Raw genomic sequence first — 15,109 nt, 5'->3', positions numbered from 1 at the left:
GTATAGGTGAGTAGAGGTGTAGTATAGTAGGTATAGGTGAGTAGAGGTGGGAGTATAGTAGGTATAGGTGTGTAGAGGTGGAGTATTGTAGGTATAGGTGAGTAGAGGTGGAGTATAGCAGGTATAGGTGAGTAGAGGTGGAGTATAGTAGGTAGAGGTGAGTAGAGGTGGAGTATAGTAGGTATAGGTGAGTAGAGGTGGAGTATAGTAGGTATAGGTGAGTAGATGTGGAGTATAGTAGGTAGAGGTGGAGTATAGTAGGTATAGGTGAGTAGAGGTGGAGTATAGTAGGTATAGGTGAGTAGAGGTGGAGTATAGTAGGTAGAGGTGGAGTATAGTAGGTATAGGTGAGTAGAGGCGGAGTATAGGTGAGTAGAGGCGGAGTATAGTAGGTAGAGATGGAGTATAGTAGGTATAGGTGAGTAGAGGTGGAGTAAAGTAGGTATAGGTGAGTAGAGGTGGAGTATAGTAGGTATAGGTGAGTAGAGGTGGAGTATAGTAGGTATAGGTGAGTAGAGGTGAGAGTATAGTAGGTATAGGTGAGTAGAGGTGGAGTATAGTAGGTATAGGTGATTAGAGGAGGAGTATAGTAGGTATAGGTGAGTAGAGGAAGAGTATAGTAGGTATAGGTGAGTAGAGGTGAGAGTATAGTAGGTATAGGTGAGTAGAGGTGGAGTATAGTAGGTATAGGTGAGTAGAGGTAGAGTATAGTAGGTATAGGTGAGTAGAGGTGGAGTATAGTAGGTATAGGTGAGTGGAGGTGAGAGTATAGTAGGTAGAGGTGAGTAGAGGTGGAGTATAGTAGGTATAGGTGAGTAGAGGTAGAGTATAGTAGGTATAGGTGAGTAGAGGTGGAGTATAGTAGGTATAGGGGAGTAGAGGTGAGGTATAGTAGGTATAGGTAAGTGGAGGTGAGAGTATAGTAGGTATAGGTGAGTAGAGGTGAGAGTATAGTAGGTATAGGTGAGTAGAGGTGAGAGTATAGTAGGTATAGGTGAGTGGAGGTTTAGTATAGTAGGTATAGGTGAGTAGAGGTGGAGTATAGTAGGTATAGGTGAGTAGAGGTGGAGTATAGTAGGTATAGGTAAGTGGAGGTGAGAGTATAGTAGGTAGAGGTGAGTAGAGGTGGAGTATAGTAGGTATAGGTGAGTAGAGGTAGAGTATAGTAGGTATAGGTGAGTAGAGGTGGAGTATAGTAGGTATAGGTGAGTAGAGGTGAGAGTATAGTAGGTATAGGTAAGTGGAGGTGAGAGTATAGTAGGTATAGGTGAGTAGAGGTGAGAGTATAGTAGGTATAGGTGAGTAGAGGTGAGAGTATAGTAGGTATAGGTGAGTAGAGGTGAGAGTATAGTAGGTATAGGTGAGTGGAGGTTAGTATAGTAGGTATAGGTGAGTAGAGGTGGAGTATAGTAGGTATAGGTGAGTAGAGGTGGAGTATAGTAGGTAGAGGTGAGTAGAGGTGGAGTATAGTAGGTATAGGTGAGTAGAGGTGGAGTATAGTAGGTATAGGTGAGTAGAGGTGGAGTATAGTAGGTATAGGTGAGTAGAGGTGGAGTATAGTAGGTATAGGTGAGTAGAGGTGAGAGTATAGTAGGTATAGGTAAGTGGAGGTGAGAGTATAGTAGGTATAGGTGAGTAGAGGTGAGAGTATAGTAGGTATAGGTGAGTAGAGGTGAGAGTATAGTAGGTATAGGTGAGTGGAGGTTTAGTATAGTAGGTATAGGTGAGTAGAGGTGGAGTATAGTAGGTATAGGTGAGTAGAGGTGGAGTATAGTAGGTATAGGTGAGTAGAGGTGGAGTATAGTAGGTAGAGGTGAGTAGAGGTGGAGTATAGTAGGTATAGGTGAGTAGAGGTGGAGTATAGTAGGTATAGGTGAGTAGAGGTAGAGTATAGTAGGTATAGGTGAGTAGAGGTGGAGTATAGTAGGTATAGGTGAGTAGAGGTGAGAGTATAGTAGGTATAGGTAAGTGGAGGTGAGAGTATAGTAGGTATAGGTGAGTAGAGGTGAGAGTATAGTAGGTATAGGTGAGTAGAGGTGAGAGTATAGTAGGTATAGGTGAGTGGAGGTTTAGTATAGTAGGTATAGGTGAGTAGAGGTGGAGTATAGTAGGTATAGGTGAGTAGAGGTGGAGTATAGTAGGTAGAGGTGAGTAGAGGTGGAGTATAGTAGGTATAGGTGAGTAGAGGTGGAGTATAGTAGGTATAGGTGAGTAGAGGTGAGAGTATAGTAGGTATAGGTGAGTAGAGGTGAGAGTATAGTAGGTATAGGTGAGTAGAGGTGAGAGTATAGTAGGTATAGGTAAGTGGAGGTGAGAGTATAGTAGGTATAGGTGAGTAGAGGTGAGAGTATAGTAGGTATAGGTGAGTAGAGGTGAGAGTATAGTAGGTATAGGTGAGTGGAGGTTTAGTATAGTAGGTATAGGTGAGTAGAGGTGGAGTATAGTAGGTATAGGTGAGTAGAGGTGGAGTATAGTAGGTAGAGGTGAGTAGAGGTGGAGTATAGTAGGTATAGGTGAGTAGAGGTGGAGTATAGTAGGTATAGGTGAGAGTATAGTAGGTATAGGTGAGTAGAGGTGGAGTATAGTAGGTATAGGTGAGTAGAGGTGAGAGTATAGTAGGTATAGGTGAGTGGAGGTGGAGTATAGCAGGTAGAGGTGAGTAGAGGTGGAGTATAGTAGGTAGAGGTGAGTAGAGGTGGAGTATAGTAGGTATAGGTGAGTAGAGGTGGAGTATAGTAGGTATAGGTGAGAGGTGTATAGTAGGTATAGGTGTGTAGAGGTGAGAGTATAGTAGGTATAGGTGAGTAGAGGTGGAGTATAGTAGGTATAGGTGAGTAGAGGTGGAGTATAGTAGGTAGAGGTGGACTATAGTAGGTATAGGTGAGTAGAGGTGGAGTATAGTAGGTATAGGTGAGTAGAGGTGGAGTATAGTAGGTAGAGGTGGAGTATAGTAGGTATAGGTGAGTAGAGGTGGATTATAGTAGGTATAGGTGAGAGTATAGTAGGTATAGGTGAGTAGAGGTGGAGTATAGTAGGTATAGGTGAGTAGAGGTGAGAGTATAGTAGGTATAGGTGAGTGGAGGTGGAGTATAGCAGGTAGAGGTGAGTAGAGGTGGAGTATAGTAGGTAGAGGTGGAGTATAGTAGGTATAGGTGAGTAGAGGTGGAGTATAGTAGGTATAGGTGAGTAGAGGTGGAGTATAGTAGGTATAGGTGAGTATAGGTGGAGTATAGTAGGTATAGGTGAGTAGAGGTGAGAGTATAGTAGGTATAGGTGAGTAGAGGTGAGAGTATAGTAGGTATAGGTGAGTAGAGGTGGAGTATAGTAGGTATAGGTGAGTAGAGGTGGAGTATAGTAGGTATAGGTGAGTAGAGGAGGAGTATAGTAGGTATAGGTGAGTAGAGGTGGAGTATAGTAGGTATAGGTGAGTAGAGGTGGAGTATAGTAGGTATAGGTGAGTAGAGGTGGAGTATAGTAGGTATAGGTGAGTAGAGGTGAGAGTATAGTAGGTATAGGTGAGTAGAGGTGAGAGTATAGTAGGTATAGGTGAGTAGAGGTGAGAGTATAGTAGGTATAGGTGAGTAGAGGTGGAGTATAGTAGGTATAGGTGAGTAGAGGTGGAGTATAGTAGGTATAGGTGAGTAGAGGAGGAGTATAGTAGGTATAGGTGAGTAGAGGTGGAGTATAGTAGGTATAGGTGAGAGTATAGTAGGTATAGGTGAGTAGAGGTGGAGTATAGTAGGTATAGGTGAGTAGAGGTGGAGTATAGTAGGTATAGGTGAGAGTATAGTAGGTATAGGTGAGTAGAGGTGGAGTATAGTAGGTATAGGTGAGTAGAGGTGAGAGTATAGTAGGTATAGGTGAGTGGAGGTGGAGTATAGCAGGTAGAGGTGAGTAGAGGTGGAGTATAGTAGGTAGAGGTGAGTAGAGGTGGAGTATAGTAGGTATAGGTGAGTAGAGGTGGAGTATAGTAGGTATAGGTGGAGTATAGTAGGTATAGGTGAGTAGAGGTGAGAGTATAGTAGGTATAGGTGAGTAGAGGTGGAGTATAGTAGGTATAGGTGAGTAGAGGTGGAGTATAGTAGGTAGAGGTGGACTATAGTAGGTATAGGTGAGTAGAGGTGGAGTATAGTAGGTATAGGTGAGTAGAGGTGGAGTATAGTAGGTAGAGGTGGAGTATAGTAGGTATAGGTGAGTAGAGGTGGAGTATAGTAGGTATAGGTGAGAGTATAGTAGGTATAGGTGAGTAGAGGTGGAGTATAGTAGGTATAGGTGAGTAGAGGTGAGAGTATAGTAGGTATAGGTGAGTGGAGGTGGAGTATAGCAGGTAGAGGTGAGTAGAGGTGGAGTATAGTAGGTAGAGGTGGAGTATAGTAGGTATAGGTGAGTAGAGGTGGAGTATAGTAGGTATAGGTGAGTAGAGGTGGAGTATAGTAGGTATAGTGTGAGTATAGGTGGAGTATAGTAGGTATAGGTGAGTAGAGGTGAGAGTATAGTAGGTATAGGTGAGTAGAGGTGAGAGTATAGTAGGTATAGGTGAGTAGAGGTGGAGTATAGTAGGTATAGGTGAGTAGAGGTGGAGTATAGTAGGTATAGGTGAGTAGAGGAGGAGTATAGTAGGTATAGGTGAGTAGAGGTGGAGTATAGTAGGTATAGGTGAGTAGAGGTGGAGTATAGTAGGTATAGGTGAGTAGAGGTGGAGTATAGTAGGTATAGGTGAGTAGAGGTGAGAGTATAGTAGGTATAGGTGAGTAGAGGTGAGAGTATAGTAGGTATAGGTGAGTAGAGGTGAGAGTATAGTAGGTATAGGTGAGTAGAGGTGGAGTATAGTAGGTATAGGTGAGTAGAGGTGGAGTATAGTAGGTATAGGTGAGTAGAGGAGGAGTATAGTAGGTATAGGTGAGTAGAGGTGGAGTATAGTAGGTATAGGTGAGTAGAGGTGGAGTATAGTAGGTATAGGTGAGTAGAGGTGGAGTATAGTAGGTATAGGTGAGTAGAGGTGAGAGTATAGTAGGTATAGGTGAGTAGAGGTGAGAGTATAGTAGGTATAGGTGAGTAGAGGTGGAGTATAGTAGGTATAGGTGAGTAGAGGTGAGAGTATAGTAGGTATAGGTGAGTAGAGGTGAGAGTATAGTAGGTATAGGTGAGTAGAGGTGGAGTATAGTAGGTATAGGTGAGTGGAGGTGGAGTATAGCAGGTAGAGGTGAGTAGAGGTGGAGTATAGTAGGTAGAGGTGAGTAGAGGTGGAGTATAGTAGGTATAGGTGAGTAGAGGTGGAGTATAGTAGGTATAGGTGAGAGTATAGTAGGTATAGGTGAGTAGAGGTGAGAGTATAGTAGGTATAGGTGAGTAGAGGTGAGAGTATAGTAGGTATAGGTGAGTAGAGGTGGAGTATAGTAGGTATAGGTGAGTAGAGGTGGAGTATAGTAGGTAGAGGTGAGAGTATAGTAGGTATAGGTGAGTAGAGGTGAGAGTATAGTAGGTATAGGTGAGTAGAGGTGAGAGTATAGTAGGTATAGGTGAGTAGAGGTGGAGTATAGTAGGTATAGGTGAGTAGAGGTGGAGTATAGCAGGTATAGGTGAGTAGAGGTGGAGTATAGTAGGTATAGGTGAGTAGAGGTGAGAGTATAGTAGGTATAGGTGAGTAGAGGTGGAGTATAGTAGGTATAGGTGAGTAGAGGTGGAGTATTGTAGGTATAGGTGAGTAGAGGTGGAGTATAGCAGGTATAGGTGAGTAGAGGTGGAGTATAGTAGGTATAGGTGAGTAGAGGTGGAGTATAGTAGGTATAGGTGAGTAGAGGTGGAGTATTGTAGGTATAGGTGAGTAGAGGTGGAGTATAGCAGGTAGAGGTGGAGTATAGTAGGTAGAGGTGAGTAGAGGTGGAGTATAGTAGGTATAGGTGAGTAGAGGTGGAGTATAGTAGGTAGAGGTGGAGTAGAGGTGGAGTATAGTAGGTATAGGTGAGTAGAGGTGAAGTATAGTAGGTATAGGTGAGTAGAGGTGGAGTATAGTAGGTAGAGGTGGAGTATAGTAGGTATAGGTGAGTAGAGGCGGAGTATAGTAGGTATAGGTGAGTAGAGGCGGAGTATAGCAGGTATAGGTGAGTAGAGGCGGAGTATAGTAGGTAGAGATGGAGTATAGTAGGTATAGGTGAGTAGAGGTGGAGTATAGTAGGTATAGGTGAGTAGAGGTGGAGTATAGTAGGTAGAGGTGGAGTATAGTAGGTATAGGTGAGTAGAGGTGGAGTATAGTAGGTATAGGTGAGTAGAGGTGAGAGTATAGTAGGTATAGGTGAGTAGAGGTGGAGTATAGTAGGTATAGGTGAGTAGAGGTGGAGTATAGTAGGTATAGGTGAGTAGAGGAGGAGTATAGTAGGTATAGGTGAGTAGAGGAAGAGTATAGTAGGTATAGGTGAGTAGAGGTGAGAGTATAGTAGGTATAGGTGAGTAGAGGTGGAGTATAGTAGGTATAGGTGAGTAGAGGTGGAGTATAGTAGGTAGAGGTGAGAGTATAGTAGGTATAGGTGAGTAGAGATGGAGTAAAGGGGAGTATAGGTGAGTAGAGGTGGAGTATAGCAGGTATAGGTGAGTAGAGGCGGAGTATAGTAGGTATAGGTGAGTAGAGGTGGAGTATAGTAGGTATAGGTGATTAGAGGCGGAGTATAGGTGAGTAGAGGCGGAGTATAGTAGGTAGAGATGGAGTATAGTAGGTATAGGTGAGTAGAGGCGGAGTATAGCAGGTATAGGTGAGTAGAGACGGAGTATAGTAGGTAGAGATGGAGTATAGTAGGTAAAGGTGAGTAGAGGTGAGAGTATAGTAGGTATAGGTGAGTATAGGTGGAGTATAGTAGGTAGAGGTGAGAGTATAGTAGGTATAGGTGAGTAGAGATGGAGTAAAGGGGAGTATAGGTGAGTAGAGGCGGAGTATAGCAGGTATAGGTGAGTAGAGGCGGAGTATAGCAGGTATGGGTGAGTAGAGGCGGAGTATAGCAGGTATAGGTGAGTAGAGGCGGAGTATAGTAGGTATAGGTGAGTAGAGGTGGAGTATAGTAGGTATAGGTGAGTAGAGGTGGAGTATAGTAGGTATAGGTGAGTAGAGGTGGAGTATAGTAGGTATAGGTGAGTAGAGGTGGAGTATAGTAGGTAGAGGTGAGAGTATAGTAGGTATAGGTGAGTAGAGGTATGAGTATAGTAGGTATAGGTGAGTAGAGGTGGAGTATAGTAGGTATAGGTGAGTAGAGGTGGAGTATAGCAGGTATAGGTGAGTAGAGGTGGAGTATAGTAGGTATAGGTGAGTAGAGGTGAGAGTATAGTAGGTATAGGTGAGTAGAGGTGGAGTATAGTAGGTATAGGTGAGTAGAGGTGGAGTATTGTAGGTATAGGTGAGTAGAGGTGGAGTATAGCAGGTATAGGTGAGTAGAGGTGTAGTATAGTAGGTATAGGTGAGTAGAGGTGGAGTATAGTAGGTATAGGTGTGTAGAGGTGGAGTATTGTAGGTATAGGTGAGTAGAGGTGGAGTATAGCAGGTATAGGTGAGTAGAGGTGGAGTATAGTAGGTAGAGGTGAGTAGAGGTGGAGTATAGTAGGTATAGGTGAGTAGAGGTGGAGTATAGTAGGTATAGGTGAGTAGATGTGGAGTATAGTAGGTAGAGGTGGAGTATAGTAGGTATAGGTGAGTAGAGGTGGAGTATAGTAGGTATAGGTGAGTAGAGGTGGAGTATAGTAGGTAGAGGTGGAGTATAGTAGGTATAGGTGAGTAGAGGCGGAGTATAGGTGAGTAGAGGCGGAGTATAGTAGGTAGAGATGGAGTATAGTAGGTATAGGTGAGTAGAGGTGGAGTAAAGTAGGTATAGGTGAGTAGAGATGGAGTATAGTAGGTATAGGTGAGTAGAGGTGGAGTATAGTAGGTATAGGTGAGTAGAGGTGAGAGTATAGTAGGTATAGGTGAGTAGAGGTGGAGTATAGTAGGTATAGGTGATTAGAGGAGGAGTATAGTAGGTATAGGTGAGTAGAGGAAGAGTATAGTAGGTATAGGTGAGTAGAGGTGAGAGTATAGTAGGTATAGGTGAGTAGAGGTGGAGTATAGTAGGTATAGGTGAGTAGAGGTGGAGTATAGTAGGTAGAGGTGAGAGTATAGTAGGTATAGGTGAGTAGAGATGGAGTAAAGGGGAGTATAGGTGAGTAGAGGTGGAGTATAGCAGGTATAGGTGAGTAGAGGCGGAGTATAGCAGGTATAGGTGAGTAGAGGCGGAGTATAGTAGGTATAGGTGAGTAGAGGTGGAGTATAGTAGGTATAGGTGATTAGAGGCGGAGTATAGGTGAGTAGAGGCGGAGTATAGTAGGTATAGGTGAGTAGAGGCGGAGTATAGCAGGTATAGGTGAGTAGAGGCGGAGTATAGTAGGTAGACAATGGAGTATAGTAGGTAAAGGTGAGTAGAGGTGAGAGTATAGTAGGTAGAGGTGGAGTATAGTAGGTATAGGTGAGTAGAGGTGGAGTATAGTAGGTATAGGTGAGTAGAGGTGGAGTATAGTAGGTAGAGGTGGAGTATAGTAGGTATAGGTGAGTAGAGGCGGAGTATAGCAGGTATAGGTGAGTAGAGGCGGAGTATAGTAGGTAGAGATGGAGTATAGTAGGTATAGGTGAGTAGAGGTGGAGTATAGTAGGTATAGGTGAGTAGAGGTGGAGTATAGTAGGTATAGGTGAGTAGAGGTGGAGTATAGTAGGTATAGGTGAGTAGAGGTGAGAGTATAGTAGGTATAGGTGAGTAGAGGTGGAGTATAGTAGGTATAGGTGAGTAGAGGAGGAGTATAGTAGGTATAGGTGAGTAGAGGAAGAGTATAGTAGGTATAGGTGAGTAGAGGTGAGAGTATAGTAGGTATAGGTGAGTAGAGGTGGAGTATAGTAGGTAGAGGTGAGAGTATAGTAGGTATAGGTGAGTAGAGATGGAGTAAAGGGGAGTATAGGTGAGTAGAGGTGGAGTATAGCAGGTATAGGTGAGTAGAGGCGGAGTATAGCAGGTATAGGTGAGTAGAGGCGGAGTATAGTAGGTATAGGTGAGTAGAGGTGGAGTATAGTAGGTATAGGTGAGTAGAGGCGGAGTATAGGTGAGTAGAGGCGGAGTATAGTAGGTAGAGATGGAGTATAGTAGGTATAGGTGAGTAGAGGCGGAGTATAGCAGGTATAGGTGAGTAGAGGCGGAGTATAGTAGGTAGAGATGGAGTATAGTAGGTAAAGGTGAGTAGAGGTGAGAGTATAGTAGGTATAGGTGAGTATAGGTGGAGTATAGTAGGTAGAGGTGGAGTATAGTAGGTATGGTGGAGTATAGTAGGTATAGGTGAGTAGAGGTGGAGTATAGTAGGTAGAGGTGGAGTATAGTAGGTATAGGTGAGTAGAGGCGGAGTATAGCAGGTATAGGTGAGTAGAGGCGGAGTATAGTAGGTAGAGATGGAGTATAGTAGGTATAGGTGAGTAGAGGTGGAGTATAGTAGGTATAGGTGAGTAGAGGTGGAGTATAGTAGGTATAGGTGAGTAGAGGTGGAGTATAGTAGGTATAGGTGAGTAGAGGTGAGAGTATAGTAGGTATAGGTGAGTAGAGGTGGAGTATAGTAGGTATAGGTGAGTAGAGGAGGAGTATAGTAGGTATAGGTGAGTAGAGGAAGAGTATAGTAGGTATAGGTGAGTAGAGGTGAGAGTATAGTAGGTATAGGTGAGTAGAGGTCGAGTATAGTAGGTATAGGTGAGTAGAGGTGGAGTATAGTAGGTAGAGGTGAGAGTATAGTAGGTATAGGTGAGTAGAGATGGAGTAAAGGGGAGTATAGGTGAGTAGAGGTGGAGTATAGCAGGTATAGGTGAGTAGAGGCGGAGTATAGCAGGTATAGGTGAGTAGAGGCGGAGTATAGTAGGTATAGGTGAGTAGAGGTGGAGTATAGTAGGTATAGGTGATTAGAGGCGGAGTATAGGTGAGTAGAGGCGGAGTATAGTAGGTAGAGATGGAGTATAGTAGGTATAGGTGAGTAGAGGCGGAGTATAGCAGGTATAGGTGAGTAGAGGCGGAGTATAGTAGGTAGAGATGGAGTATAGTAGGTAAAGGTGAGTAGAGGTGAGAGTATAGTAGGTATAGGTGAGTATAGGTGGAGTATAGTAGGTAGAGGTGAGTAGAGATGGAGTAAAGGGGAGTATAGGTGAGTAGAGGCGGAGTATAGCAGGTATAGGTGAGTAGAGGTGGAGTATAGTAGGTATAGGTGAGTAGAGGTGGAGTATAGCAGGTATAGGTGAGTAGAGGTGGAGTATAGTAGGTATAGGTGAGTAGAGGTGGAGTATAGTAGGTATAGGTGAGTAGAGGTGAGAGTATAGTAGGTATAGGTGAGTAGAGGTGAGAGTATAGTAGGTATAGGTGAGTAGAGGTGAGAGTATAGTAGGTATAGGTGAGTAGAGGTGGAGTATAGTAGGTATTGGTGAGTAGAGGTGGAGTATAGTAGGTATAGGTGAGTAGAGGTGGAGTATAGTAGGTATAGGTGAGTAGAGATGGAGTATAGTAGGTATAGGTGAGTAGAGGAAGAGTATAGTAGGTATAGGTGAGTAGAGGAGGAGTATAGTAGGTATAGGTGAGTAGAGGTGGAGTATAGTAGGTATAGGTGAGTAGAGGTGGAGTATAGTAGGTATAGGTGAGTAGAGGTGGAGTATAGTAGGTATAGGTAAGTAGAGGTGAGAGTATAGTAGGTATAGGTGAGTAGAGGTGGAGTATAGTAGGTATAGGTAAGTAGAGGTGAGAGTATAGTAGGTATAGGTGAGTAGAGGTGAGAGTATAGTAGGTATAGGTGAGTAGAGGAGGAGTATAGTAGGTATGGGTGAGTAAAGGAGAGCGTATAGTAGGTATAGGTGAGTAGAGGGGGAGTATTGTAGGTATAGGTGAGTAGAGGTGGAGTATAGTAGGTATAGGTGAGTAGAGGTGGAGTATAGTAGGTATAGGTGAGTAGAGATGGAGTATAGTAGGTATAGGTGAGTAGAGGAAGAGTATAGTAGGTATAGGTGAGTAGAGGAGGAGTATAGTAGGTATAGGTGAGTAGAGGTGGAGTATAGTAGGTAGAGGTGGAGTATAGTAGGTATAGGTGAGTAGAGGTGGAGTATAGTAGGTATAGGTAAGTAGAGGTGAGAGTATAGTAGGTATAGGTGAGTAGAGGTGGAGTATAGTAGGTATAGGTAAGTAGAGGTGAGAGTATAGTAGGTATAGGTGAGTAGAGGCGGAGTATAGCAGGTATAGGTGAGTAGAGGCGGAGTATAGTAGGTAGAGATGGAGTATAGTAGGTATAGGTGAGTAGAGGTGGAGTATAGTAGGTATAGGTGAGTAGAGGTGGAGTATAGTAGGTATAGGTGAGTAGAGGTGGAGTATAGTAGGTATAGGTGAGTAGAGGTGAGAGTATAGTAGGTATAGGTGAGTAGAGGTGGAGTATAGTAGGTATAGGTAAGTAGAGGTGAGAGTATAGTAGGTATAGGTGAGTAGAGGTGAGAGTATAGTAGGTATAGGTGAGTAGAGGAGGAGTATAGTAGGTATGGGTGAGTAAAGGAGAGCGTATAGTAGGTATAGGTGAGTAGAGGTGGAGTATAGTAGGTAGAGGTGAGAGTATAGTAGGTATAGGTGAGTAGAGATGGAGTAAAGGGGAGTATAGGTGAGTAGAGGTGGAGTATAGCAGGTATAGGTGAGTAGAGGCGGAGTATAGCAGGTATAGGTGAGTAGAGGCGGAGTATAGTAGGTATAGGTGAGTAGAGGTGGAGTATAGTAGGTAGAGGCGGAGTATAGTAGGTAGAGATGGAGTATAGTAGGTATAGGTGAGTAGAGGCGGAGTATAGCAGGTATAGGTGAGTAGAGGCGGAGTATAGTAGGTAGAGATGGAGTATAGTAGGTAAAGGTGAGTATAGGTGAGAGTATAGTAGGTATAGGTGAGTATAGGTGGAGTATAGTAGGTAGAGGTAGAGTATAGTAGGTATAGGTGAGTAGAGGAGGAGTATAGTAGGTATAGGTGAGTAGAGGTGAGAGTATAGTAGGTATAGGTGAGTAGAGGTGGAGTATAGTAGGTATAGGTGAGTAGAGGTGGAGTATAGTAGGTAGAGGTGAGAGTATAGTAGGTATAGGTGAGTAGAGATGGAGTAAAGGGGAGTATAGGTGAGTAGAGGTGGAGTATAGCAGGTATAGGTGAGTAGAGGCGGAGTATAGCAGGTATAGGTGAGTAGAGGCGGAGTATAGTAGGTATAGGTGAGTAGAGGTGGAGTATAGTAGGTATAGGTGATTAGAGGCGGAGTATAGGTGAGTAGAGGCGGAGTATAGTAGGTAGAGATGGAGTATAGTAGGTATAGGTGAGTAGAGGCGGAGTATAGCAGGTATAGGTGAGTAGAGGCGGAGTATAGTAGGTAGAGATGGAGTATAGTAGGTAAAGGTGAGTAGAGGTGAGAGTATAGTAGGTATAGGTGAGTATAGGTGGAGTATAGTAGGTAGAGGTGAGAGTATAGTAGGTATAGGTGAGTAGAGATGGAGTAAAGGGGAGTATAGGTGAGTAGAGGCGGAGTATAGCAGGTATAGTTGAGTAGAGGCGGAGTATAGTAGGTATAGGTGAGTAGAGGTGGAGTATAGTAGGTATAGGTGAGTAGAGGTGGAGTATAGCAGGTATAGGTGAGTAGAGGTGGAGTATAGTAGGTATAGGTGAGTAGAGGTGGAGTATAGTAGGTATAGGTGAGTAGAGGTGAGAGTATAGTAGGTATAGGTGAGTAGAGGTGAGAGTATAGTAGGTATAGGTGAGTAGAGGTGAGAGTATAGTAGGTATAGGTGAGTAGAGGTGGAGTATAGTAGGTATTGGTGAGTAGAGGTGGAGTATAGTAGGTATAGGTGAGTATAGTAGGTATAGGTGAGTAGAGGAAGAGTATAGTAGGTATAGGTGAGTAGAGGAGGAGTATAGTAGGTATAGGTGAGTAGAGGTGAGAGTATAGTAGGTATAGGTGAGTAGAGGAGGAGTATAGTAGGTATAGGTGAGTAGAGGTGGAGTATAGTAGGTAGAGGTGAGAGTATAGTAGGTATAGGTGAGTAGAGATGGAGTAAAGGGGAGTATAGGTGAGTAGAGGTGGAGTATAGCAGGTATAGGTGAGTAGAGGCGGAGTATAGCAGGTATAGGTGAGTAGAGGCGGAGTATAGTAGGTATAGGTGAGTAGAGGTGGAGTATAGTAGGTATAGGTGATTAGAGGCGGAGTATAGGTGAGTAGAGGCGGAGTATAGTAGGTAGAGATGGAGTATAGTAGGTATAGGTGAGTAGAGGCGGAGTATAGCAGGTATAGGTGAGTAGAGGCGGAGTATAGTAGGTAGAGATGGAGTATAGTAGGTAAAGGTGAGTAGAGGTGAGAGTATAGTAGGTATAGGTGAGTATAGGTGGAGTATAGTAGGTAGAGGTGAGTAGAGATGGAGTAAAGGGGAGTATAGGTGAGTAGAGGCGGAGTATAGCAGGTATAGGTGAGTAGAGGTGGAGTATAGTAGGTATAGGTGAGTAGAGGTGGAGTATAGCAGGTATAGGTGAGTAGAGGTGGAGTATAGTAGGTATAGGTGAGTAGAGGTGGAGTATAGTAGGTATAGGTGAGTAGAGGTGAGAGTATAGTAGGTATAGGTGAGTAGAGGTGAGAGTATAGTAGGTATAGGTGAGTAGAGGTGAGAGTATAGTAGGTATAGGTGAGTAGAGGTGGAGTATAGTAGGTATTGGTGAGTAGAGGTGGAGTATAGTAGGTATAGGTGAGTAGAGGTGGAGTATAGTAGGTATAGGTGAGTAGAGATGGAGTATAGTAGGTATAGGTGAGTAGAGGAAGAGTATAGTAGGTATAGGTGAGTAGAGGAGGAGTATAGTAGGTATAGGTGAGTAGAGGTGGAGTATAGTAGGTATAGGTGAGTAGAGGTGGAGTATAGTAGGTATAGGTGAGTAGAGGTGGAGTATAGTAGGTATAGGTAAGTAGAGGTGAGAGTATAGTAGGTATAGGTGAGTAGAGGTGGAGTATAGTAGGTATAGGTAAGTAGAGGTGAGAGTATAGTAGGTATAGGTGAGTAGAGGTGAGAGTATAGTAGGTATAGGTGAGTAGAGGAGGAGTATAGTAGGTATGGGTGAGTAAAGGAGAGCGTATAGTAGGTATAGGTGAGTAGAGGGGGAGTATTGTAGGTATAGGTGAGTAGAGGTGGAGTATAGTAGGTATAGGTGAGTAGAGGTGGAGTATAGTAGGTATAGGTGAGTAGAGATGGAGTATAGTAGGTATAGGTGAGTAGAGGAAGAGTATAGTAGGTATAGGTGAGTAGAGGAGGAGTATAGTAGGTATAGGTGAGTAGAGGTGGAGTATAGTAGGTAGAGGTGGAGTATAGTAGGTATAGGTGAGTAGAGGTGGAGTATAGTAGGTATAGGTAAGTAGAGGTGAGAGTATAGTAGGTATAGGTGAGTAGAGGTGGAGTATAGTAGGTATAGGTAAGTAGAGGTGAGAGTATAGTAGGTATAGGTGAGTAGAGGCGGAGTATAGCAGGTATAGGTGAGTAGAGGCGGAGTATAGTAGGTAGAGATGGAGTATAGTAGGTATAGGTGAGTAGAGGTGGAGTATAGTAGGTATAGGTGAGTAGAGGTGGAGTATAGTAGGTATAGGTGAGTAGAGGTGGAGTATAGTAGGTATAGGTGAGTAGAGGTGAGAGTATAGTAGGTATAGGTGAGTAGAGGTGGAGTATAGTAGGTATAGGTAAGTAGAGGTGAGAGTATAGTAGGTATAGGTGAGTAGAGGTGAGAGTATAGTAGGTATAGGTGAGTAGAGGAGGAGTATAGTAGGTATGGGTGAGTAAAGGAGAGCGTATAGTAGGTATAGGTGAGTAGAGGTGGAGTATAGTAGGTAGAGGTGAGAGTATAGTAGGTATAGGTGAGTAGAGATGGAGTAAAGGGGAGTATAGGTGAGTAGAGGTGGAGTATAGCAGGTATAGGTGAGTAGAGGCGGAGTATAGCAGGTATAGGTGAGTAGAGGCGGAGTATAGTAGGTATAGGTGAGTAGAGGTGGAGTATAGTAGGTATAGGTGATTAGAGGCGGAGTATAGGTGAGTAGAGGCGGAGTATA

This window comes from Pelophylax lessonae (assembly GCF_965119305.1).
Source record: "Pelophylax lessonae genome assembly, chromosome: 13".
NCBI lineage: Eukaryota > Metazoa > Chordata > Amphibia > Anura > Ranidae > Pelophylax > Pelophylax lessonae.
This window is presented reverse-complemented; position numbering follows the sequence as displayed.